This window comes from Chiloscyllium plagiosum, unplaced genomic scaffold (assembly GCF_037043375.1).
Source record: "Chiloscyllium plagiosum isolate Xiang-an unplaced genomic scaffold, Cpla_swu_hap1 HiC_scaffold_15, whole genome shotgun sequence".
Taxonomy (NCBI): domain Eukaryota; kingdom Metazoa; phylum Chordata; class Chondrichthyes; order Orectolobiformes; family Hemiscylliidae; genus Chiloscyllium; species Chiloscyllium plagiosum.
This window is the reverse complement of record NW_028270153.1, coordinates 22292523-22317048: the sequence shown is the minus strand read 5'-3', so window position 1 is coordinate 22317048 and position 24526 is coordinate 22292523. Positions and strand designations below refer to the sequence as shown.

Here is a 24526-nt window from a genome sequence, read left to right as displayed (position 1 = left end):
TGGTAGGGTGGAAGGTGAGCACCAGGGGCGTTCTGTCCTTGTTACGGTTGGAGGGGTGGGGTCTGAGGGCGGAGGGGTGGGATGTGGATGAGATGCGTTGGAGCGCATCTTTAACCACGTGGGAAGGGAAATTGCGGTCTCCAAAGAAGGAGGCCATCTGGTGTATTCTGTGGTGGAACTGGTCCTCCTGGGAGCAGATACGGCGGAGGCGGAGGAATTGGGAATACGGGATGGCATTTTTGCAAGAGGTAGGGTGGGAAGAGGTGTAATCCAGGTAGCTGTGGGAGTCGGTGGGTTTGTAAAAAATGTCAGTGTCAAGTCGGTCATCATTAATGGAGATGGAGAGGTCCAGGAAGGGGAGGGAGGTGTCAGAGATGGTCCAGGTAAATTTAAGGTCAGGGTGGAATGTGTTGGTGAAGTTGATGAATTGCTCAATCTCCTCGCGGGAGCATGAGGTGGCGCCAATGCAGTCATAATGTAGCGGAGGAAGAGGTGGGGAGTGGTGCCGGTGTAATTATGGAAGATCGACTGTTCTACATAGCCAACAAAGAGACAGGCATAGCTGGGGCCCATACATGTGCCCATGGCTACCCCTTTGGTCTGGAGGAAGTGGGAGGATTCGAAGGTGAAATTGTTAAGGGTGACGACCAGTTCGGCCAAACGAATGAGAGTGTCGGTGGAAGGGTACTGTTGGAGACGTTGGGAGAGGAAAAAACAGTGGGCTTGGAGGCCCTGGTCATGGCAGATGGAGGTGTAGAGGGATTGGATATCCATGGTGAAGATGAGGCGTTGGGGGCCGGGGAAACGGAAGTTTTGGAGGAGGTGGAGGGCGTGGGTGGTGTCTCGAACGTATGTGGGGAGTTCCTGGACTAGGGGGGATAGGACACTGTTGAGGTAGGTAGAAATGAGTTCAGTGGGGCAGGAGCATGCTGAGACAATGGGTCAGCCAGGGTGGTCAGGCTTGTGGATCTTGAGAAGGAGGAGCCTGCACATCTTTGGACTTTGAGAGGAAACCGGAGCACCCAGAGGTTACCAGAGCACCCGGAGGAAACCCATGCAGACACAGGGAGAATGTGCAAACTCCACACAGACAGTTGCCTGAGGCGGGAATTGAACCTGGGTCTCTGGCACTGTGAGGCAGCAGTGCTAACCACTGTGCCACCATGCTGCCCCCAATGAAGTTATATGAAACCAGAGCACCAACACAGAGACTGCTGGCTAAACAATAGTCCTGGGAGCTTGTGATACTTTACAAGGGACATGGAACATGCCTACAGCCATTACCCCATCTTCTTGTTTTCATGACAAATGGACATCTTCCTACCAACAGTTTCACCTATCATTGATGCAGGGCAAGGCATGGCCATCTTATACAACCAACAGCATTCAAAGCTATCTGACCTTGATTTAGCCAATCATAGCTACACCAGTATGATCTAGTTCTCCATGACTCCATGACACTATTGACCATGAAATGAGTGATTCCAATCACCAGCCCTGAACCATGGATTTTCTCATGAACAGCCACCTCACTACCTTCAAACCAGACACAATAGTGATAGTCTCTGTCTTGTCTGAAGCCTGTTCTTTTGCAAACTTCAAATATTCTCTTCTATAGCCTTGAGGCTGCATTTCTAAAGTTATAGGGACAGACGATTGTCACTCTTTTCTACAAAGGTCAACAAATGGTAGCTTTGTCTGTAGTCATGAATCTCCACTGTTAACTCAGAAGACCTGAGTTGACCTGCACATTCAATGAACTTATTTGTTTGGACGTTCTGGATAACCTTTTCAGAGTTCCATGCTTTGCTCACTGATCCAGAAAAATTCCACACAGCACACTTTATATTAAAGCCAAACACCAAGCTGATTTATGTGTGGCACTGTGGCTCAGTGGTTAGCACTGCTGCCTCACAGCGTCAGGGACCCGGGCTTGATTCCAGCCTCGAGCAACAGTCTGTGTGCACATTTTTCTCCCTGTGTCTGTGTGGGTTTCCTCCGGGTGCTCCGGTTTCCTCTCACAATCCAAAGATGTACAGGTCAAGTGAATTGGCCATGCTAAATTGCCTATAGTGTTAGATGCATTTGTCAGGGATAAATATAGGATATGGGAATGGTCTGGGTGAGTTACTCTTCGGAGGGTTGGTATGGACTTGTTGGGCTGAAGGGCTTGTTTCCATACTGTGAGGAATCTAATCTAATCTAATTTGCCAATTGATACTGAGGAAGGTTTCATACCATCTTCCTCCCAATTCTACATTGCACTTAGGATTTATCTTGCTGGTCACTCAGCTGACTCCATGGTGCTCAGGTATGGTAGCTCTGCCAAAACGCCATAGCTCATGGCTGCTCTGTGTCAAACTGACCCAGTTCAATAAGTGAAGAGCAAGATCCATCCCAAGCTTTCATACAGACCTGTCTTTGTGAAGTTGGACACCAACAGTAGGTTTTGGAAGCTCCTGCTGGACAAAGAGTAATGAATCCTAACCACCTTCCCCATCCCTTTCACCAGGTATCATTTCAATTACCTGTCAGTCGGCACAGCCTCGACACCAGGAATCGTTTGGTGCATCCTTGAAGGATTTGATGGTGTCATCTTCCACATGGATGACATCTTCATCCAATGCTCGATGGTGCCAGAGCAGAATCATTGCATCAGGATTATCCTCCAGCATCTGCAGGCCTCTGGCTTAACACAAAGTCTTCTTCACTTCTTGGGCCACAAAGTGGGTGCATCAGGAATGTGACATGGAATGTAACATACATTACTCAGAAATCCCCACCATCACAGAATATTGGATCAACTCCAATAATTTATAAACATGGTTAACCATTTTGGCAAGTTCTTGAAACAAGACCAAACCTGGTGCTGGAATGTTTACCAACAACTGGCATTTAATTCCATAAAATTCATGCCTATTCGGTCTTTAGCTCACAATGACCTGTGGTTTCCACCATCATCACAGCTAATGCTTCTCTCATTGGCTTACGGGTGGATCTGTTCCAAATCGAGCCCAATACTTCCTGACTACTAGCCTATTATACCTGCAGAGCAGTAAATGAGATGGAACAAAGCCACATAGTAATCAAGAATGAATATCCCGCAGTCACATGTGTCAATGTGCAATTCTATGATTATGCCGTGGATCACAGAATTAGTTTCGACTGAAGGATGGCCTTCACATCTCGAGATTTCACCACTGCCTGAAGTGCTTTAAAATGGTCACTGATTACATCCAGGACAGTTTCCAGACCATCACTGACATTTTGTCCTACATACCAGTACAGTGACCTACATCGCTTTTGTTCAGAATTTCCACTCATATGCTCGCTTTCTACTCAATTCCTCCCAGCATCTTTCCAACCATAGCACACACCACAGAACACTGACATCAAGTATGAGCAGTTGCAAGAATGCTGTCTCACCACTCCTGAACCAATACTTTGAACTTCAGCCACCTCACTGATTAGATTAGATTACTGACAGTGTGGGAACAGGCCCTTCGGCCCAACAAGTCCACACCGACCCGCCGAAGCTCAACCCACGCAGACCCATTCCCCTACATTTACCGCTTCACCTAACACTACGGGCAATTTAGCATGGCCAATTCGCCTAACCTGCACATTTTTGGACTGTGGGAGGAAACCGGAGCACCCAGAGGAAACCCACGCAGACACGGGGAGAATGTGCAAACTCCACACAGACAGTAGCCTGAGGCGGGAATTGAACCCAGGTCTCTGGCGCTGTGAGGCAGCAGTGCTAACCACTGTGCCACCGTGCTGCCCTCGGTGCTTCTCTAAATGGGCACAGTCATCATCCCTTGCCTCTAAAGCCAGATATTCTCTACCACCTATACCAGAGGCAACATTAGGCATCTCTAAGTACCAAGCAGTTAAGTTTCATGGTCACGCATTTCAAAAACCATTGCTAAAACAGACTCATTGCAAAAACATGCTCTATCCACCCACAGAACCAGTAGGAACCACTGATGGATACCTATGTGTTCTGTGGGAAACTCTTCCTTCTGGACATGGATTGGCATTCCCAATGGATTGACGTTAAGTAACTGTATCCATAGCCATTGGCACTGCCCACAATCCCTTTTTCAACATGCATGACATCCTGGATGAGGGGCTTTCAATAACAGCACACATGTTTGGTCATGACCCTTGAAGGGAAATTGCTATGACACCATTACCTGCTCTCCCCGATATCTGCTAGCCAACTGGGAGCTGGGGAGGATTATCCACACAATCAAGGCCTTACTCAAGAAGAAAGCTGACATTCATTTAAGAAAGAGTTGGATAGAGCTCTCAAAGATAGTGGAACCAAGGGGTATGGAGATAAGGCAGGAAGAGGATACTGATTAGGAATGATCAGCCATGATCATATTGAAATGCGGTGCAGGCTCGAAGAGCTGAATGGCCTACTCCTGCACCTATTGTCTATTGTCTATTGATTTAGCCTTGGAATTCTGGTTGCAAAGAACACACATGGCTCTCAAGCTTTCCCACACGCATACACAACTGGTCACTGCAGTCCAGCCCCTTCCCACTTACATCCACGATTCTTCTGACATTTCAGGACAGTTTCAGAATTTCCAGATTGTGGGCCACACTTACCTCCCCTTTACCATGTAAAGGGATTGCTCTTCCATGTTCATCCCCCATCAGTCTGGTCTCAAGGCTCTCTGCTTTTTCCTGGAAAAAAAGCCTGAACCATCCCTACCCACCACCGTACTCCACTTGGCCAAGCTCGATCCTCCACTTACCATCTCCACCACCTCGAGTGGATGCCACCACCAGGCACATATTCCCCTCCCTTCCTTTGTCAGCCTTTCACAGGGATCATTCCCTCTGGGATATTCTGGTCCACTCCTCTTCCAATCTCAACATCTTCCCATAGCCACTTGCAATCACAGGTGTAATACCTGCCTGTTTACTTCCTCCCTCTTAACTTTCCAAGGCCCCAAATATACCTTCTAGGTGAAGCAGTGATTTATCTGCACTTCACACAATCTGCCCTACTGCATTCGTTACTCACAATGTGGTCTCCTCTGGGTGACCACTTCACAGAACACCTACGTTCTGCAAAAATGACCCTGAGCTTCCTGTTAACTGCCACTTCAACACACCACCCTATTCCCTGGCTAATATCTCTCTTTCAGACTTGCTGCAGTGCTCTAGTGAAGCTCAGTGCAAGCTGGAAGAATAGCACCTCACTTTCCAACTAGAGATATTGTAGTCTTTTGGACTCAATAACTTTGGATTTAATAATTTTAGGGCTTGAGGCACTGCCCCCCCCCCCCCCCCCCCCCCCCCCAAGTCCTTAACACAAAAGCCACACGCCAGGCCTTGTCATCACATGGGCTGTTACCACAATCAGCCCATTGTCAGCTCCTAATAGGTTCCATTAGCAGCTATTGATTCTTCCAGGAAGACATTTACCCATTCATTTCTCGACGTGACTGTTGTTCTCTCGCTTGCTTTCTGGATTCCAGCACTGCCGTTTAATCCTCCTTCCTCCCCCACCACATCTTTTCCTAACCACAATCAGTTCTGAAGAAGGGTCACTAGACCTGAAACATTAACTCTGCTTTCCTTCCACAGATGTTGCCAGACCTGCAGAGATTTTCAAGCAATTTCTGTTGCTCTTTCCAACTTCCAGCAGTTCATTGGGCTTTGGTTTGGTGAATGCCACTGACTGGGATGGAATCCCCCTTGTGGAGATTGCTCTTATGAATCAAAAGATATAGCCTTCAATCACGACTCTTTTCCTATCTGTTCCGTATTGAAAATGGGGTTCTCTTGCACAATCAATGTCTTTTCTCCCTATCCTCAGACACACTCACCCACTCTAGTTGGACTGATCTGACCACAATGACAAGTCAAGCCTCCAACTACTTCTATTCCTGATACTCACTCTGCTTTCCCATCCTTTCCAAGGACCTTTACCAATGAGATATGAACTCATTTGTGTTGCTTTTTTAAGCCATCTTTCCCAGTATATTGGAGCAGCTTTCTGCCATATCCACAGAGACTTGAAGAGGGGACTGGAGAGGAGGAGTGAGAGAAATACTAGAAGTTAAACTGTAATGATTTAAAGAATATTTTTGAGGGGACGGTCAGGACAATGGGTACGTCCCTTTATGTTAACAAATGGTTTTCATCATCATTGATGCCTGCTGACATGGGAACAAATTTGAAACTACGATTGAACCTGCATGATTCTAGGAATGCTCTTTCCTACCTACTTCTGCACAATGTAAAACATAGAGGCATAGAGTCATAGAGATGTACAGCATAGAAACAGACCCTTTGGTCCAACCTGTCCATGCCGACCAGATATCCCAACCCCATCTAGTCCCACCTGTCATATCCCTCCAAACCCTTCCTATTCATATACCCATCCAAATGCCGCTTAAATGTTGCAATTGTACCAGCCTCCACCACGTCCTCTGGCAGCTCATTCCATACACGTACCACCCTCTGTGTGAAAAAGTTGCCCCTTAGGTCTCTTTTATATCTTTCCCCTCTCAACCTAAACCTATGCCCTCTAGTTCTGGACTCCCCGACCCCAGGGAAAAAACTTTGTCTATTTATCCTATCCATGCCCCTCATAATTTTGTAAACCTCTATAAGGTCACCCCTCAGCCTCCGACGCTCCAGGGAAAACAGCCTGTTCAGCCTCTCCCTGTAGCTCAGATCCTCCAACCCTGGCAACGTCCTTGTAAACCTTTTCTGAACCTTTTCAAGTTTCACAACATCTTTCCGATAGGAAGGAGACCAGAATTGCACGCAATATTCCAACAGTGGCCTAATCAATGTCCTGTACAGCTGCAACATGACCTCCCAACTCCTGTACTCAATACTCTGACCACTAAAGGAAAGCATACCAAACGCCTTCTTCACTATCCTATCTACCTGCGACTCTACTTTCAAGGAGCTATGAACCTGCACTCCAAGGTCTCTTTGTTCAGCAATACTCCCTAGGACCTTACCATTAAGTATATAAGTCCTGCTAAGATTTGCTTTCCCAAAATGCAGCACCTCGCATTTATCTGAATTAAATCCCATCTGCCACTTCTCAGCCCATTGGCCCATCTGGTCCAGATCCTGTTGTAATCTGAGGTAACCCTCTTCACTGTCCACTACACCTCCAATTTTGGTGTCATCTGCAAACTTACTAACTGTACCTCTTATGCTCACATCCAAATCATTTATGTAAATGACTAAAGTAGAGGGCCCAGCACCAATCCTTGTGGCACTCCACTGGTCACAGGCCTCCAGTCTGAAACACAACCCTCCACCACCACCCTCTGTCTTCTACCTTTGAGCCAGTTCTGTATCCAAATGGCTAGTTCTCCCTGTATTCCATGAGATCTAACCTTGCTAATCAGTCTCCCATGGGGAACCTTGTTGAACGCCTTACTGAAGTCCATACAGATCACATCTACTGCTCTGCCCTCATCAATCTTCTTTGTTACTTCTTCAAAAAACTCAATCAAGTTTGAAACGTGAATGAAGATTGTTCCTCAGCAATATGAGGACTCATTCCAGTTTACATATGATTTGATTTGATTTAATTTGATTTGTTGTTGTCACATGTACCTAAGTACTGTGAAAAGTTCTGTTTTGTGTGCAGTACTGGCAGATCATAACATGTAAGGACATACAGATCATTGAGTTTTTAAACAGAGCGAGGCATATGAGGTTACAGCTGCACAGGAGGTGTACAAAAACAAGATCAACATTGATTTGAAATTAGAAATGTCCATTCATCAGTCGAATGGTAGCAGGGAAGAAGCTATTCTTGATACTATTGGTACATGTGTTTAAGCTTTTGTATCTTCTGCCTGATGGAAGAGGTTGGAAGAGAGTAGAACCTTCCAGAACCATGATGAGAGAAAGTGAGGACTGCAGATGCTGGAGATTAGAGTCGGGAGTGTGGTACTAGAAAAGCACAGCAGGTCAGACAACGTTCGAGGAGCAGGAGAATCGATGTTTCAGACATAAGCCCTTCATCAGGGCATCATCATTCCTGATGAAGGGCTTATGCCTGAAAAGTCAATTCTCCTGTTCCTCGGATGCTGCCTGACCTGCTGTGCTTTTCCAGCACCACATTCTCAACTCCAGAACCATGGTACCTAGAGTAGCTATATCTTCCTAGTGCCAACTTCCCAATCTTCATTCTCAATCATAGATAAAGATGGCACATGGATGCAGTGAAGGAGGAAGTATTGACCTGAATGATTCTGCACTAATAGTCACACACTATGCCTACAGTACCATACCAACAATGCCCTTTGATTCAGCATTGTACCAAAAAGCTAGTTGGTAACATGGATGCTATCAGTAACAACAGACAAGTTAATTATTTTGTTGAGCAATGAAAACCTCTATCCATTTCTTGGTACATTCATTGACAACAGACAGGCTGACACTGCAGACCTCTAGTCTAGAAGTAGCCTACCATGTTAACATTGATGATAACACTGCCTTTAGTAGCACACATATAGCATTGCCAAAGCTATGCACAGATGTCTTGTGAAGGAGATGCTTCAGCTTAATTGCAAGTTCCTTGCTAAGCCTCAGTTCCCTGGGGCAATCTATATCATCTTAAGCTGGTTATGTAGGTATGCCTGGTAAAGGAAGTTTGCCGTGGAGCAAAGTCAAGAACTTTACAATGATATATGTGTTATCTAATATCAGATATATTTCATTTCTGCTCTTGCCAACCACACTGTATTAAGTTCAATGTATTAAAAATGTCTTAATAATGAGCAGAGATATCAAAAATGGAAAGCAAACTGCAGTTTGCTCTTAGACTTATAGAGATGTACAGCACAGAAACAGACCCTTCAGTCCAACTTGAAAATGCCACCCAGATACCCTAACCTAATTAGATTAGACTCCCTACAGTATGGAAACAGGCCCTTCAGCCCAACAAGTATTCACCGACCCTTCAAATTGTAACCCACCAGACCCATTTCCCTCTGACTAATGCCAACTTGCAAATAAAAGCACTGTTCTGCACACCTGACATTTTGCTGTCCCTAACACTCAATAACCATTGGTATAAAGGTTTACACTTAAAGCAATGTCCAATGTGGTTTTTATGCAATATTTACAAATGTAGAACAGCGCAAAAGCACTCATGGTAGGCTAAATCTATAGATAAAAGAACAAGCAATGCTGTTGCTTATTTTTTTTCCTATTCTACATAATTTCCTCTGGTTCAAATATGCATCACAAGGTAGTCAATCTATCATATAACCCAGCAAACACCAGCGATGTCATGATATCAGGGGTCAAATATCAAAACTTGCTATCGAATTTCTGCTATTGATTGTGACATGCCTTCATCTAGTCTTCTCCAACAATAAGTGGCAGTAGAATAAACCCTTCACTGCATCACTACATGAGGTACAAACTGTTATATCGACTTATAAATAAATAAATATACAGAAGTAATAGCATACAGTAGATAGATTGTATTTACAAGCTTAATTATCCCTCTATGGGTGATAGAAATAACAAATAGTTGGACCTGCTGTAGTAAGTCACAATCAGTCGTTAGGTTGCTGAATATTATTTGTTTGTTGCTAACTCTCCACGGACAATCTCTGACCTATCACACAATCGATAATTGCAATCAACTTCCTTTAGATATTATTATTCCCAGTTCATATTATTGTAATATACCTTCCTATTTATGAGGTAAGCTGCAAACAAGTATGTTTAAACTGACAAGGAAACATTGCAAAATGTGAAAGATTATTATCTGATTGTGCGAAGTTCAAACATGAAATTTACAGTAATTCCAGACTGAAGACCTTTATAAATAATTATTCTGAGTATCTCCTTAAAATCATGTCCTACAAGAATTGTTTCAAAAAAATACCTTGGAGGGATATAGGTTTCACTCTCTAGAGTGGAGAATGACAAAATAAGTGGCGAATAATATAGAGCAAGCATACTGAATGCGTGGTAACAAGTTGATGAGTTGAATTCTGAATTTGTCCCATTTGGAACCTCTTCCACCTCCATCTTCCTTGCCAGACATACTACGGTACACATTTTATGGGTTTCCATTTGTGGCTAGGAAATGTTACTGAAGCTGTGATTCAGTGCAGTTCATTCTGTTCCTGTAACAGGAACAAAGGAACATTATTTAGAACAGGGTCAATCTGTAAATGGCACAATAGAAAGGGCCTCTTAATCCAGTACAATATCATTTGAATTAGGATGTATCTAGCAATTTTAGAGTGACCCACGTGCAAATTATTGATTGGGACTGTGACCTTGAGGGTAAAATAAACAATGAAACAATTCTGAGTTAGGTACCACTTACTGACATGAAATCCATCTACAAGACAAAATATGAACATGTAAAATTTTTTTCTAATGATAACTCAAAAGTTACACATAAATCATATGTTGCTAGGAACTGTGGTACTCACTCAACATGTTTTGTTCCTCAGTCAAGTAGACATGATTTACCAACACTACATTCTCAAATTAATACAGAGTTATAAGTCATACAGCATGGAAACAGACCTAACTAGTCCATGCTGACTATAATCCCAAACGAAACTAGACCCATATCCCTCCAAACATTTCTTATTCATGTACTTAGTCAAATTTCTTATTAACGTTGTAACTATACCCATGACTATTACTTCCTCTGGTAGTTTATTCCACATACAAACCACTCTCTATGTAAAAAGGCTGTCCCTTATAACTTTTTAAAATCTTTCTCCTCTCACCTTAAAAATATGCCCTCTAGTCTTGAAATCCACTTCCCTGGGGAAAGGATACCTGCCATTCGCCTTATCATATACCTCATGATTTTATGAACCTCTATAAGGTCGCCCCTCAACATCCTACGCTCCAGTGAAAAACATCCCAGCCTATCCAGACTCTCCTTATAACTAAAACTGGGAGAAAGTGAGGACTGCAGATGCTGGAGGTCAGAGCAGGTCAGGCAGCATCCAAGGAGCAGGAGAATCGATGTTTCAGGCATAAGCCCTTCATCAGGAATCAGGCCTCATTCCTGGTGAAGGGCTTATAGAACACAGAACATTACAGCGCAGTACAGGCCCTTCAGCTCTCGATGTTGCGCCGCCCTGTCATACTAATCTGAAGCCCATCCCACCTACACTATTCCATGTACGTCCATTTGCCTGTCCAATGACGACTTAAATGCACTTAAACTTGGCAAATCTACTACCGATGCAGGCAAAGCATTCCATACCCTTACTACTCTCTGAGTAAAGAAACTACCTCTGACCTCTGTCTTATATCTATCTCCCCTCACTTTAAAGTTGCGTCCCCTCGTGTTTGCCATCCCCATACTTGGAAAAAGGCTCTCCCTGTCCACCCTATCTAACCCTCTGATTATCTTGAATGTCTCTATTAAGTCACCTCTCAACCTTCTTCTCTCTAATGAGAACAGCCTCAAGGCCCTCAGCCTTTCCTTGTAAGACATGTCCAAAATGTCGATTCTTCTGCTCCTCGGATGCTGCCTGACCTGCTGCGCTTTTCCAGGACCTCCCTTATAACTCAAACGTTCCATTCCTGACAATATCCTGGTAAATCTTTTCTGAGCCATCTCCAGTATAAAAAGGCTTCAACAACTGTCTCAAATGATTTGTTGAATCAGTGCAGCCTGATTATCGATGTTCATAAGATCTATCATAAAGTCTTTCATGCAGTAAGTGGAGCATCACCTGTATGTTTGATTTATGCAATGTTTCATAAAAAAGGGAAGTGGTAAAGGGCAGCACTGCTGGTGAAAGGTATACTGTAATTCATTGTAATGTTCATACTCACGCAACATAACTCAAGTGTGTGTCAATATAATTGAGTTAACTGAAGGTCTAGTTTCAAAACATGGATTACAGCAATTCAAGAAGGCATCTCACCACCAACCTCTCAAGGACGATGAGGCATGGGCTATACAGTGAATAAAAAAAATTCTGGTGTACTTTTTCATTGCTATATTGATATTGCTTGCATCTTACTCTCTGGGTGGTATGGTGGCTCAGTAGTTAGCACTGCTGCCTCACGGTGCCAGGTTCAATTCCAGCCTCGGCTGACTGTCTGTGTGGAATTTGCCCATTCTCCCCGTGTCTGTGTGGGTCAGGTGAATTGGCCATGCTAAATTGCCCGTAGTGTTAGGTGCATTAATCAGAAGGAAATGGGACTGGGTGGGTTATTTTTCGGAGGGTCGGTGTGGACTTGTTGGGCTGAAGGGCCTGTTTCCACACTGTAGGGAATCTAATCTCTGCATTGTTTCTTGCTGTTGAAGAGGGCTTGTGTCAATATAAAGTCATATTTTGTCAGAAGACTGTTCTGGGTAAGAAAACTATGACATCAATTTTGCTTTCATTGCTCTTATGAATTAGAGCAGCTAACAAAAGTTCTACGTTGGAACAGATAGTAGCATTTGAAGGTATCAGATCGGTAACAGGTATCGAATAAGTTTTCAATGGTGCAAAGCTTACTGGAGCCTTCAAAGATAAGCGAAGTTTTCAATATAGGCATCAAAAGCTCTCAAAGCTATTGAGCTGTAACTCTCATAGCATTGTTCAAGCTCTCAAAGGCATCACTTGACATCAAATGTGATCTGTGTCCATGCATTGAAAAAAAAAACAAAAACAATGCACAATAAGGAAATTACAAAGGGTAAGCAAAATCAGAATTTTTTTCCCAATGAATGTACCCTGAATTCTGTAGGGAGCTAGATAAGTGATTGCTGGATACCTTGTTAAGATATTTGCACCATCAATCGTCACAGGTGAGGTGCCAGAAGAGTGGAGGTTGGCTAACTAACGTGGTGCCACTACTTAAGAAAGGTGGTAAGGAAAAGCCAAGGAATTATAGACCGGTGAGTCTGAAATCAGTTGTGGGCAAGTTGTTTGAGGGAACCCTGAGGGACAGGACTTACATGTATTTGGAGAAACAACGACTGATTAGGGATAGTCAGCATGGCTTTGTGCGTGGCCAATCATGTCTCACGAACTTGATTGAATTTTTTGAAGAAGTAACAAAGAGGATTGATGAGGACAGAGCAGTAGACATGATCTATATGGACTTCAGTAAGGTGTTTGACAAGGTTCCTCAATGGAGACTGGTTAGCAAGACTAGATCTATGGAATATAGGGAGAACTAGCCATTTGGATACAGAACTGGATCAAAGGTAGAAGACAGAGAGTGGTAGTGGAGGATGGCTTTTCCTGTGACCAGTGGAGTGCCACAAGGATCGGTGCTGGGTCCACTGCTTTTCGTCATTTATATAAATGATTTGGATGTGAGCATAGGAGGCATAGTTAGTGAGTTTGCAGATGACACCAAAATTGAAGATGTAATGGACAGAGAAGGAGGTTACCTCAGGTAACCTTCAGGTACCTCATGATCTGGATTAGATGGGCCAATGGGCCAAGGAGTGGAAGATGGAGTTTAATTTGGATAAATGTGAGGTATTGCATTTTGGAAAAGCAAATCAGAGCAGGACTTATACACTTAATGGTAAGGCCCTGGGGAGCATTGCTGAACAAAGAGACCTTGGAGTGCAGGTCCTTAGCTCCTTGAAAGTAGTCGCAGGTAGATACGACAGCAAAGATGGTGTTTGGTATGCTTTCCTTTATTGGTCAGAGCATTGAGTATCAGAGTTGGGACATCATGTTGTGGCAGTACAGGACATCGGTTAGGCCACTTTTGGAATACTGTTTGCAATTCTGGTCTCCTTCCTTTCGGAAGGGTGTTGTGAAACTTGAGAGGATTCAGAAAAGATTGACAAAGACGTTGCAAGGTTTTGAGGATTTGAGCGATAGGGGGAGGCTGAATAGGCTGGGGCTGTTTTCCCTGAGGCATCAGAGGCTAAGGGGTGACATAGAACAATATAGAGCAGAACAAGCTCTTCGGCCCTCAATGTTGCGCCAACTTGTGAACTATTCTCAGCTCGTCCCTCACTATCCCATCATCATCCATGTGCTTATCTAAGGACTGTTTAAATCTCCCTAATGTGGCTGAGTTGGCTACATTAGCAGGTAGGGCATTCCACAACCTGCCTCTGATGTCTGTCTTAATCTTTCACCCCTCAACTTGTAGTTATGCCCCCTCGTACAAGCTGACGTCATCATCCTAGGAAAAAGATTTTCACTGTCTACCCTATCTAATCCTCTGATCATCTTGTATGTCTCTATCAAATCCCCTCTTAACCTTCTTCTTGCCAATGAGAACAGACCCAAGTCTCTCAGCCTTTCCTCATAAGACCTTCCCTCCAGAACAGGCAATATCCTGGTAAATCTCCTCTGCACCTTTTCCATTGCTTCCACATCCTTCCCGAAATATGGCGACCAGAACTGTACACAATATTCCAAGTGTGGTAGCACCAGTGTTTTGTATAGTTGCAGCATGATATTGGGATGCCGGAATTCAATCCCTCTACCAATGAAACCTAACACACCATATGCCTTCTTAACAGCACTATCCACCTGGGTGGCAACTTTCAGGGATCTATGTACATGGACTCCAAGATCCCTCTGCACATCCACACTACCAAGAATCTTTCCATTGACCCAGTACTCTGCCTTCCTGTTATTCTTCCCAAAGTGCATTACCTCATGTTTAGCTGCATTCAACTCCATTTGCCACCTCCCAGCCCAATTCTGCAGTTTACCCAAGTCCCCCTGCAACCTGTAAAATTCTTCCAAACTGTCCACCACTCCACTGACTTTAGTGTCATCTGCAAATGTACTAATCCATCCAACTGTGCCTGCGTCTAAGTCATTTATAAAAATTACAAACAGCAGTGATCCCAAAACAGATCCTTGTGGCACACCACTAGTAACCGGACTCCAGGCTGAATATTTTCCATCAACCACCGCTCACTGCCTTCTTACACAAAGCCAGTTTCTAATCCAAACTACTAAATCACCCTCAATCCCATGCCTCTGCATTTTCTCCAACAGCCTACCTTGTTGAACCTTATCAAAGGTTTTACTGAAGTCCATGTATACCATGTCAACTGCCCTACCCTCATCTACATACTTGGTCACCTTCTCAAAAAACTCAATGAGGTTTGTGAGACACGACCTGACGAAACCATGTTGACTATCTGAAATCAAATTGTTGCTTGCTGGATGATTATAAATCTTATCTCTTATAATCCTTTCCATAACCTTTCCTACAACAGAAGTAAGGCTCACTGGTCTATAATTACCTGGGCCATCTCTACTGCACTTCTTGAATAAGGGCACAACATTTACAATCCTCCAGTCCTCTGGTACTAAACCTGTAGACAATTACGACTCAAATATCAAAGCCAAAGTCTCTGTTATCTCCTCCTTAGCTTCCCAGAGAATCCTCGGATAATCCCATCCGGCCCAGGGGACTTGTCGACTTTCACTCCTTCTAGAATTGATAACACCTGTTCATAACTAATCTCGATCCTTTCTAGTCTAATATCGCGTATCTCATTCTTCTCCTCTACAATATTCTCCTTTTCCTGAGTGAAAGCCGATGAGAAATATTCATTTAGCACCTCTCCGATTTCCACGGGGTCCACACTCAACTTCCCACTTCTGTCTTTGACTGGCCCTATTCCTACCCTAATCATCCTTTTATTCCTCACATACCTATAGAAAGCTTTAGGGTTCTCCTTTATTCTATTTGCTAAAGACTGCTCATGTCCTCTCTTTGCTCTTCTTAACTCTCTCTTTAAATCCTTCCTAGCTGATCTGTAACTCAATAACATTATAAAGGTTTATAAAATTGTGAGGAGCACAGATAAAGTAGAGACGAGGTCTTTTCCCTGGGATGGGGAAGTGCAGAACGAGAGGGCATAGGTTCAGGATGAGAGGGGAAAGATAGAAAATGGACCTAAGGGGCAATTGTTTCACGCAGTGGGTGGTGGTGGGGAATGAGCTGCCAGAGGACATGGTGGAGGCTGATACAATTGCAGCATTTAAAAAGCATCTGGATGGGTATATGAATGGGAAGGGGTTAGAGGTATTTGGGCCAAGTGCTGGCAAATGGGACTAGATTAGGTTAGAATATCTGGGCAGCATGGACACATTGACCAAAGGGTCTGTTTCCATGCTGTACATCTCTATGACTCTATGAATGCCAAACGTATTAATTCTCCGCATAGCATAAAATCTATAAAACCGTAAAAACTACAAAATTGTCATGAAACATCTCAGGTTCTGCCCACACACATCTGTTCTCCAGCCTCAGTCTCTCATTGAAGGCTATTGCCCATCAAGAGTTAAGTGAAGCATATCACCTCCCTCCAAATGGCATAGCCTGACAATTCATGTATGGAGTTGGGAGGTTGGCATGGGAGCTGGGATGTTACTGCGCCATGCTTAGCTATAAGCCTCCTGAGTGGATTCAGCCAGCAGTAGGTCAGCTTGTGGCCTTAACAGAGTTGCCAGCAGGCTGTTGCATCATTTTGATCAGGGTGATCAGTGCAACAGTCCCAGTGGTAGCTTCATGGCCTCTTGCCTCCTGCCCACTGGACACTTGCAGTGTACTCACTCTTCACTATGTTGCCCATTGTGTGGGGTTAATGGGGCTGGAGGTGGAAAAAGTCACAGTGCTTGCATTTGCTTCCGAGTTTCTGCACAGCATTGCGAGTTGCCTACAGTTTTGTTTGTTTTGATCTTGACTTTCTGACTTTTGGATGTGCTGACCTATCCAGCTTCCCACCTTTGTCAACCTTTGCTTTCTTGGTTGCTGGAAAGTTTGCACGTTTGGGGTCATGTTCAGTTGAGCAGTTACAGTCTGCTGTGTGATCTTGTCTGCAAAATATTAGAAATCAGCATGCGTGGAGTGGGCATGGTTTGTTCATTAAAGGATTAGTCTCATGCCATGCTTACCACTCAAAAACAAATTCAGGGCTATTGAATTTCTACGTCCTGGTGCTCAGAGTTCTCTGTACTTTGCCTTGACACCGGGCATAGGTACAATTTACAGTTGAGGCATCACATTTGCACTACAAATCAATTACTCATGATGGATAACTGTCCAATTTTTATCTCTGTTAAAATCAAGATAACTGAAATTCTATAACTGGCAGCCGAGTAACAATGTCATTTTTAGATTTTGAGTGGATCTAAATAGAGAACGTCTCTTCTATAGACATTCAGTGTATAGACATGTGATTTTAAGAGGGTGAAGTTTAACCAGGATCTCCTGTTTGTCCACCATTGCCACTATTAGAATAACCAAGACAGGAAAATATATTTCTACATAAAGTTGTCAAGTGGGCCACCCTACCCATGAGGTTCTCCTCTGTGTTTTACCATGTCTAGTGTTGGTGAACAGTGTAGGTTTCTAGTTCAACAATTGTATAATGAGCATTGAGAAAATTTGTTGCCATTATGTCTATATTCCTTTGGTACCATTAATTTAGTGTCAAAACTAAAATGGGCGGGATGGTGGCTCATTGGTTAACACTGCAGCCTCACAGCACCAGGGTCCCCAGGTTTGATCCCAGCCTGTGTGGAGTTTGCACATTCTCCCCGTGTCTCCGTGGGTTTCCTCTGGGTACTCTGGTTTCCTCCCACAGTCCAAAGATGTGGAGGTCAGGTGAAATGGCCATGCATAAATTGCCCATAGTGTTAGGTGCATTAGTTGAGGGGAAATGGGTCTGGGTGGGTTGCTCTTCCAAGGGTCAGAGTGGACTGGTTGGGCCAAAGGACCTGTTTCCACACTGTAGGGAATCTAATCTAATAATAAAAAAAACAAACAGCACTGACATCAAAAATATCATATGATTGTAAAGTTGGCACTCCTTCTGCATCCAGTTCATGGTCTTTTTTTTTAATCCCAGTTCTTCTCAACAAGGTTGTATTCCTGTTTTGTCTCCTAATATTTCTTTGTCTAATTAATTCAGCTTATTATCAGTTAATAATATAGTTTGACTGTGTTATTTCCTAGTAATCAACTGAAAGTTATCATTTGGTAAACTTCCAGCGATTGTGCCACGGTTGGTTATCTTTCAATCTGGATGTCCTCAAGATTCGATTGCAAAGGGTATCCTGGCTATCAGCTTACTATGATAATCACTATGTTAATAACTGATTAAACACTCCCACTCTTTTTCCAACCATGTGCAATCTATCCAAGCACAATTTCTCTTCCACTCATTAATCTTTGGCAGCAATGTTTTAGAAAGAAAACCTCCTCCTCTCCAAAGATAACAAGGCATGTTATTGAAGAGCAGTCTAAGTAGCATGTGTGCAATCATGGCACAATTGGTACCATTCCTAATTCCAGGTCAAACATGGCAAGTTTGAGCCCTACACCCAAGTTGGAACCCATCACTTCAGCCAATGCTGTATTGCACAAGTGACAAAGTCTTGTGCTTCTAGAGATATAATTAACATTAGCTGTTATCATGAACAGAAGCAGTCAAACCACATTTAAAATAATTGTCAGATGGACTAAAGGAAGTTGAAGAACTTTTTTTTACTCAGAGGGGATCTGGAACTCAACATAGAAACCCTCATAACATTTTTAAAAATATTTGGATACACAACTGAAATATCATAAGAAGTCTATGGACCAGGAACCAGACAGAGAGATGAGGTTGATTTGGTTCTTTATTGGGCAGCACTGACACAATAGGCTGAAAGGCTTTCTTTTGTGCTAAAAAAGTTCTACAATTCAATTTCATTATGGTATTTCTACAAGAAGAAAGCATTGTGTCTTTCAACCCCTTTGAATATCACAAGGTGTTTTGCAGGTTGAATTATTTTTGAAATACAGTTACTGTTGGTTTAGAGCCAAACATGACAAAACAACAGCGAGAGAAATTAGAAACAAAAACAGAAATTGCTGGAAAAATTCAGCAGTTCTTGCAGTATCTGTGGAGAGAAATCAGAGTCAACATTTTGGGTCCAGTGACCATTCTTCAGAACTGATGGTAGCTCGGAAAATGTTGGTATTTAATCATAAACTGGGGTGAGGGGAAGGGGAGAGTAAACCATAGGTGGAGATAGAGCCCAAAGAGAGAGAAAAACAGTTGGACGAAGGAATGGGTAAACATCAGTCTGGGAGAATGAATAGCTGCTAATGCGGACAATAGCTAACAATGGCTTCTGTATATTAACAGCCCATGTCATGACAAGGCCTGGCATGTGGAGGCTGGAGTAAGGACTTGGGAGAAGGTGCCTCAAGCCCTAAAATTGCAATCAAGATAAGAGTCTGTGATTGGAATGGAAGCAACAGAGAGGCAGTGAATGTGGGTAGCCAAGACATGATAGTAACTGAAACCTAAAGATCAGAATCTTAGAACTTGAGATCCTCGGGGCTTCTTGAGGGCCAGGGAGATTGGCAAACAGGATTGGTGGCAAGTTAGAGCAAGATAGCAGAGATTTAATAAGCCAAGGTTTACAGAGTGCAGAAAATGTCTCCCAAAATTCATAGGCAATAAAATAAAGCTGTGGCAAATGACAGGACATGCAGTTGTCCGTGACTCTACATCAGTCAAAGACAAGGTGTTTTGTCTCAGTGAGGTACAACAACAGGCTAGATTGGAATAGCAGCTTTAATGTAATAACACTTTCCAAAGCACTCCAGAAGAATGTTCTGAAGAGTAATTAAATTAAAAATCAGGCTTTCCGTGTGCTGCTCCTTCATCAGCCACCAGTACTCCGAAAGCTTGTACTTTCAAATAAATCTGTTGGACTATAACCTGGTGTTTTGTGATTTTTAACTTTGTCCATCACTGACACCTCCACATCATGAAGAATAATTAGACACTGAGCCACTTAATATTAGGGCAGCTTGTCAAAGAGGCAAGGTTTAAAAGAGAAATCAAGGTAGGAAGTTGGAGAGGAGTCATTAGAGAATCCCAGAATTTAATATTTTAGAAGCTGACCTATCCACAACACCTGAAGGAGCAGCGCTCCGAAAGCTAGTGCTTCCAAATAAACCTGTTGTACTATAACTTGATATTGTGTGATTTTAACTTAAAAGCTGAAAGTGGTGCTGTTAAAATTGGGAATGCTCACAAGACCAGAATTAGGTGAGTGATGTTGATTGGCCGAAGGGTCTCTTTCCATGCTGTAAGTCTCTGAGTCTATCTCAGCGGATTGTGGTGTTGAAGGCGATTGGAATGAAAGGGAATGACAAAGCTGTGAAGGGGTCTAAATAGAAGGATAATAGTTTTAAACTCAGGACATTACTTGACTGTGAGCTCCTGTAAGAAGGGCAGAGAAGGCCTCAGTCTTTTTTTGGAGATGAGAAAGCTAAACACAATCACAAAATCTGATGCAGTGGTACCGATGTTGGACGAGGTTGGACAATGTCAGAAGGCACCTGACAAAGGAGCAGAGCTCCGAAAACTTATGATTTCAAATAAGTCTGTTGGACTATAACCTGGTGCTGTGTGACTTCTGACTTTGACAATCACAAAATTAGCTTGAATTTAATTTGAATCTATATTACATTAATATAGGCTGGAAAATATTTATCCAGTATTTGAACATTTATTACTGTTTACGAGCTATTTCATGTTGACTTTGAAACTGTTGGTCTAAATTCAAATAGGATTTGAAATAAATTGCTGTGATTTTGAATGGAGTCATGTGTTTAAGCTTGCAAAGAGTCCCCCCTTGTGTTGGCCATAGAAAAGTACATGTTTTGGAATAATATGTATTCAGAGTCATAGAGTAATCGAGTCATAGAGATATCCAGCACAGAAACTGACCCTGCGGTCCAACTCATCCATAGATACCAGATATCCTACATTAATCAAGTTTCATTTGCCAGCATCTGGCCCATATCCCTCTAAACTCCTTCCTACTTGTGTACCCATCGAGATTCCTTTTAAATGTTGTAATTGTACCAGCCTCCACCACTTCCTTTGGCAGCTCATTCCATATGCACACCATCCTCTGTGTGAATAAGTTGTCCCTTCAGTCCCTTTTCAATATTTCCCTTCTCACCTTAGTTGTAAACAAGCATGATTCCCCATAAAATGCTGCAAATACTCAGTAGGTTAGTCAACTTCTGTGAAGAAATTTAGCAAGTTAATGGTCCAGGTCTTATGATCCCTCTTTTGAGTCCTTTGGGTTAAAAATAATTAAAATGTTGACCCTTTGCACTCTCCACAATGTGTTACCTAACCTGCTGAGTGTTTTTGCAATTATCCAACTTTAGTTCAGACTTTCAGCATCTGTTATATTTTTATTAAATTATCTGTCTGCCTATTGTATGCAGTGAAGTATAACTCACTGCAGTTCAAGCAGTTCAAGAGAGCTTCAATTCAAACCATACAATTTGATCAGAATATCTTACTATCTGAGATAAATCCAAATCACTTGATGCTTTCTTAAATTATAAAAATAGAGCAAAAGTAACCCTTCGAAAATGTTTTGTCACATTTTATATAAAAGTATTGTAAATATATATTTAAGCACTGTGCTATATCTCTGTGTATAAATATTTTAAAGTTAGCATTTGAATGTTTTCAGTACACCAGACAATTAATTTGAAATAATTTTAAAGCATGGTTATTCTGAAATAGAATGCCCTTAATAATAACATTTAACAGTAAGTTTCATACAAGTTACGGACTAGACTGTAAAAATACTTCAGTAAGTTTTCAGTGATTTGCTGGAGCTGTTATCCGGTTTCACAGATTACAGTTTCAGATCATGCTCCAAATCATTAAGACCCTGTCGATAGTATACCTTAAGTGCTACGTTTATAGACTATGGATGTCAAAGTTTCATTCACTTTGTTTCCAATTGCTTTTGTAAGTGCGTTGTAATGAAATGAGTGTTCTTTAAACATTTTACTTGGCAGCATATATACCAATAATCATTTTGCTGTATAATGTTAAACTGGTCTAGTTAGAGGAATAAAAACATATCTTTGAAGTTCCAAACACTGGATAGTTCAAGTATGCTCAAGTATACAAAAGGTAAAATTATTTTTGAAACCATTTATATTTCTTCTTTTTTAGTTACATATCTAGAGTGTTTTTGTGTGAAGTAGTAATGTCCCTATCTCTGGGTCAGAGGTTTTGGGGTCAAGTATCACATCAGGACTTGTTTGACTGTGGAATACGTAAAGTGGGCAAACAGCTTGTTTGTTATCCAGCAAATGCTTCTAATATGTTTGATGGCAGGCACGAAGAGTGGTAGAGTCTCCTGCTCAACCATCCTGCAGACCCTAATGCAAATCACTGCAGTACTTTGCCCATAAACATGGACTAATCCAAAGAAAGTCCATGGCACTGCCCTTAGAAATTAGTGCGGGAGAAAATAACAGACAGCATTGTCATATCTTATTGTGGAAAGGTTTAATTGTTTATGGGGTATGGTTTTACAGGCACCAGTCATCCACTACAACCTTGCTCAAGTGTCCATTATGAAGTCTGAATAAAGTATCTGTCACCAGGCCATTTAGCCACAACATTGCACTTATGTAAGACCCAATGTTCACTCTTATGTTGGCCAAGCACATGTCCGTCCAACAGGGATAATTGGTTAGTTGAAAAAGTAGGAATCAAGGCATGTCTCCTGTCCCTGAACTAGAATATATATAGCTACCAATAACCTTGGTGAAGTCATCTAATTTAGCCGAACCAGAGATTGAATCTGGTTTGTGTGACTCAATTACATACTAATAAATTCACTAGGTCATAAAGACATCTCATATGTATTTATACAAATCTATTGATTCTCAATTGTATACTGAAAGTAAGTTTGCATAGGTTGGGATAATTTAATTAGGCTCTGGATTACAGTACACATGCATCAAGTTATCATGTAAACTGATAGCCATTCACTCTAAAAGAGACTTCACGCAGATTTGCCTTTGCATAAAATGGTCGAGAGGATTTTATTCTCCCTCCATAACAGTGTTTAACTTATCTATTCTAATATAAGAAACTCTCCTGAGAAGCATCACAATGCGTGTGAGCAAAAGCAAGATTAATGTAAGAAAAATAATTTTTTTATTCTGCGCAGGATACCATACACATCATTCTCGGTGTCTTGTCTTCAGAACAGCTCCACTTCAGCAAGTACCAACATGATTCAGAAATCCATAACCTTCAACAAAGCTGCCCAGACACTTCTACAAAAAATATTTGCTCAGTATCAAAGGAGCAATTGTTCATCTGTCACAACCAGGTGCAAAACTGCACTTTTGGGACACATCTAACCATCTGTGCCATTGCCATACACCAAAATAAACTGGGAAGTAAACTATTCCAGCATAGTCATTAAGTTAACCCCTTCAGCCAATTATTTAGTGGTAGGTTCTTTCGACTATAAAATCAACAAAATTACCTGCTACCACTATTGCATTGCCCACACATGTGAACTCTAAATCTCGAAATGGTGTCTGACAAAATCCATTTCACTAGTTTTTTGCTTAGTCATGTAGTAACATGGACTTAGAAACTCAGCGAAACCTGTGGCCAAATGAACTAACAAAAACAGACTGATAGGCATATTGAAATTGAAGGAGGTGGTTCAAGTCATTTCTATGGAAAAGAAACTCATCTGAGTTGTAACGCTTCATCAGGAGCCCATTTTACACGACAGTAGATCAGCTTCAATTAACCAAGTCAAATCTTTAAACACATAAATCAGCAAACTTACTCTCAGAAAATGAAGTTATTCAAATATAACTGAAGACTATTGCTCCAATTTTACAGCCATCTGTGGTGGGTTGGCCATTGAAGTGAACTGAAACAATGTTTTGTGGTGAACGTAAAATGACCAGTGACTGTCTTTAAAATGAGAGTTTAAAATTGAGGTCTTGGAGATGGTGAGGTCTGCAGATGCTGGAGATCAAAGTTGAGAGTGTGTTGCTGGAAAAGCACAGCAGGTGAGGCAGCATCCGAGGAGTAGGAAAATCGACATTTTGGGCTGGAGCCCTTTTTCAGGAATCAGACTCGATTTTCCTGCTCCTCAGATGCTGCCTCACCTACTGTGCTTTTCCAGCAACATACTCTCAAAACTGAGGCCTTGTCTGTCATTTTGGTGGCTGCAAAGGCACTATGTTTGATAAAAAAACTGAAGATTTATTCCTGGTGTTCTCAACAATATTTATCCCTTTACCAACATCGCACACACGAAAGAAACTGGTCGTTATTCAGAAGGCTCATTCAGAAAGTTAGGAGGTATAGGATACAGGGAAATTTAGCTGTTTGGATACAGAACTGACTGGCCAAAAGAAGACAGCAAGTGGTTGTGGTTGGAAATTACTCCGCCTGGAGGTCAGTGACGAGTGGTTCTTGGGCCTCTGCTTGTTATAGTTTTCACAAATGACTTGGATAAAGGAATGGAAGTGTGAGTTAGTAAGTTTGCCGATGACAAAAAGGTCGGTGGTGTTGTAGATAGTGCCGAGGGTTGTTGCAGGCAGCAACATGACATTGACAGGATGCAGAGCTCAGTTGAGATGTGGCAGATTGAGTTCAACCTGAATAAATGTGAAGTGATTCATTTTGGAAGGTCGAATTTGAATGTTGAATACAGGATTCTTGGTG

At 42.3% G+C, this 24526-nt stretch overlaps 1 long non-coding RNA gene across 3 annotated transcripts in view; it reads right to left on the bottom strand.

The window, feature by feature from the left end:
• The window catches only part of LOC148147627 (uncharacterized), a 203785-nt gene that overhangs the window by 102086 nt on the left and 77173 nt on the right, over positions 1 to 24526 (bottom strand). For all 3 annotated transcript variants that reach the window (XR_015759541.1, XR_015759539.1, XR_015759540.1), the window contains one exon: positions 9981 to 10148. This is a non-coding gene — a long non-coding RNA (uncharacterized LOC148147627). The remainder of the gene's footprint in view (positions 1 to 9980; positions 10149 to 24526) is intronic.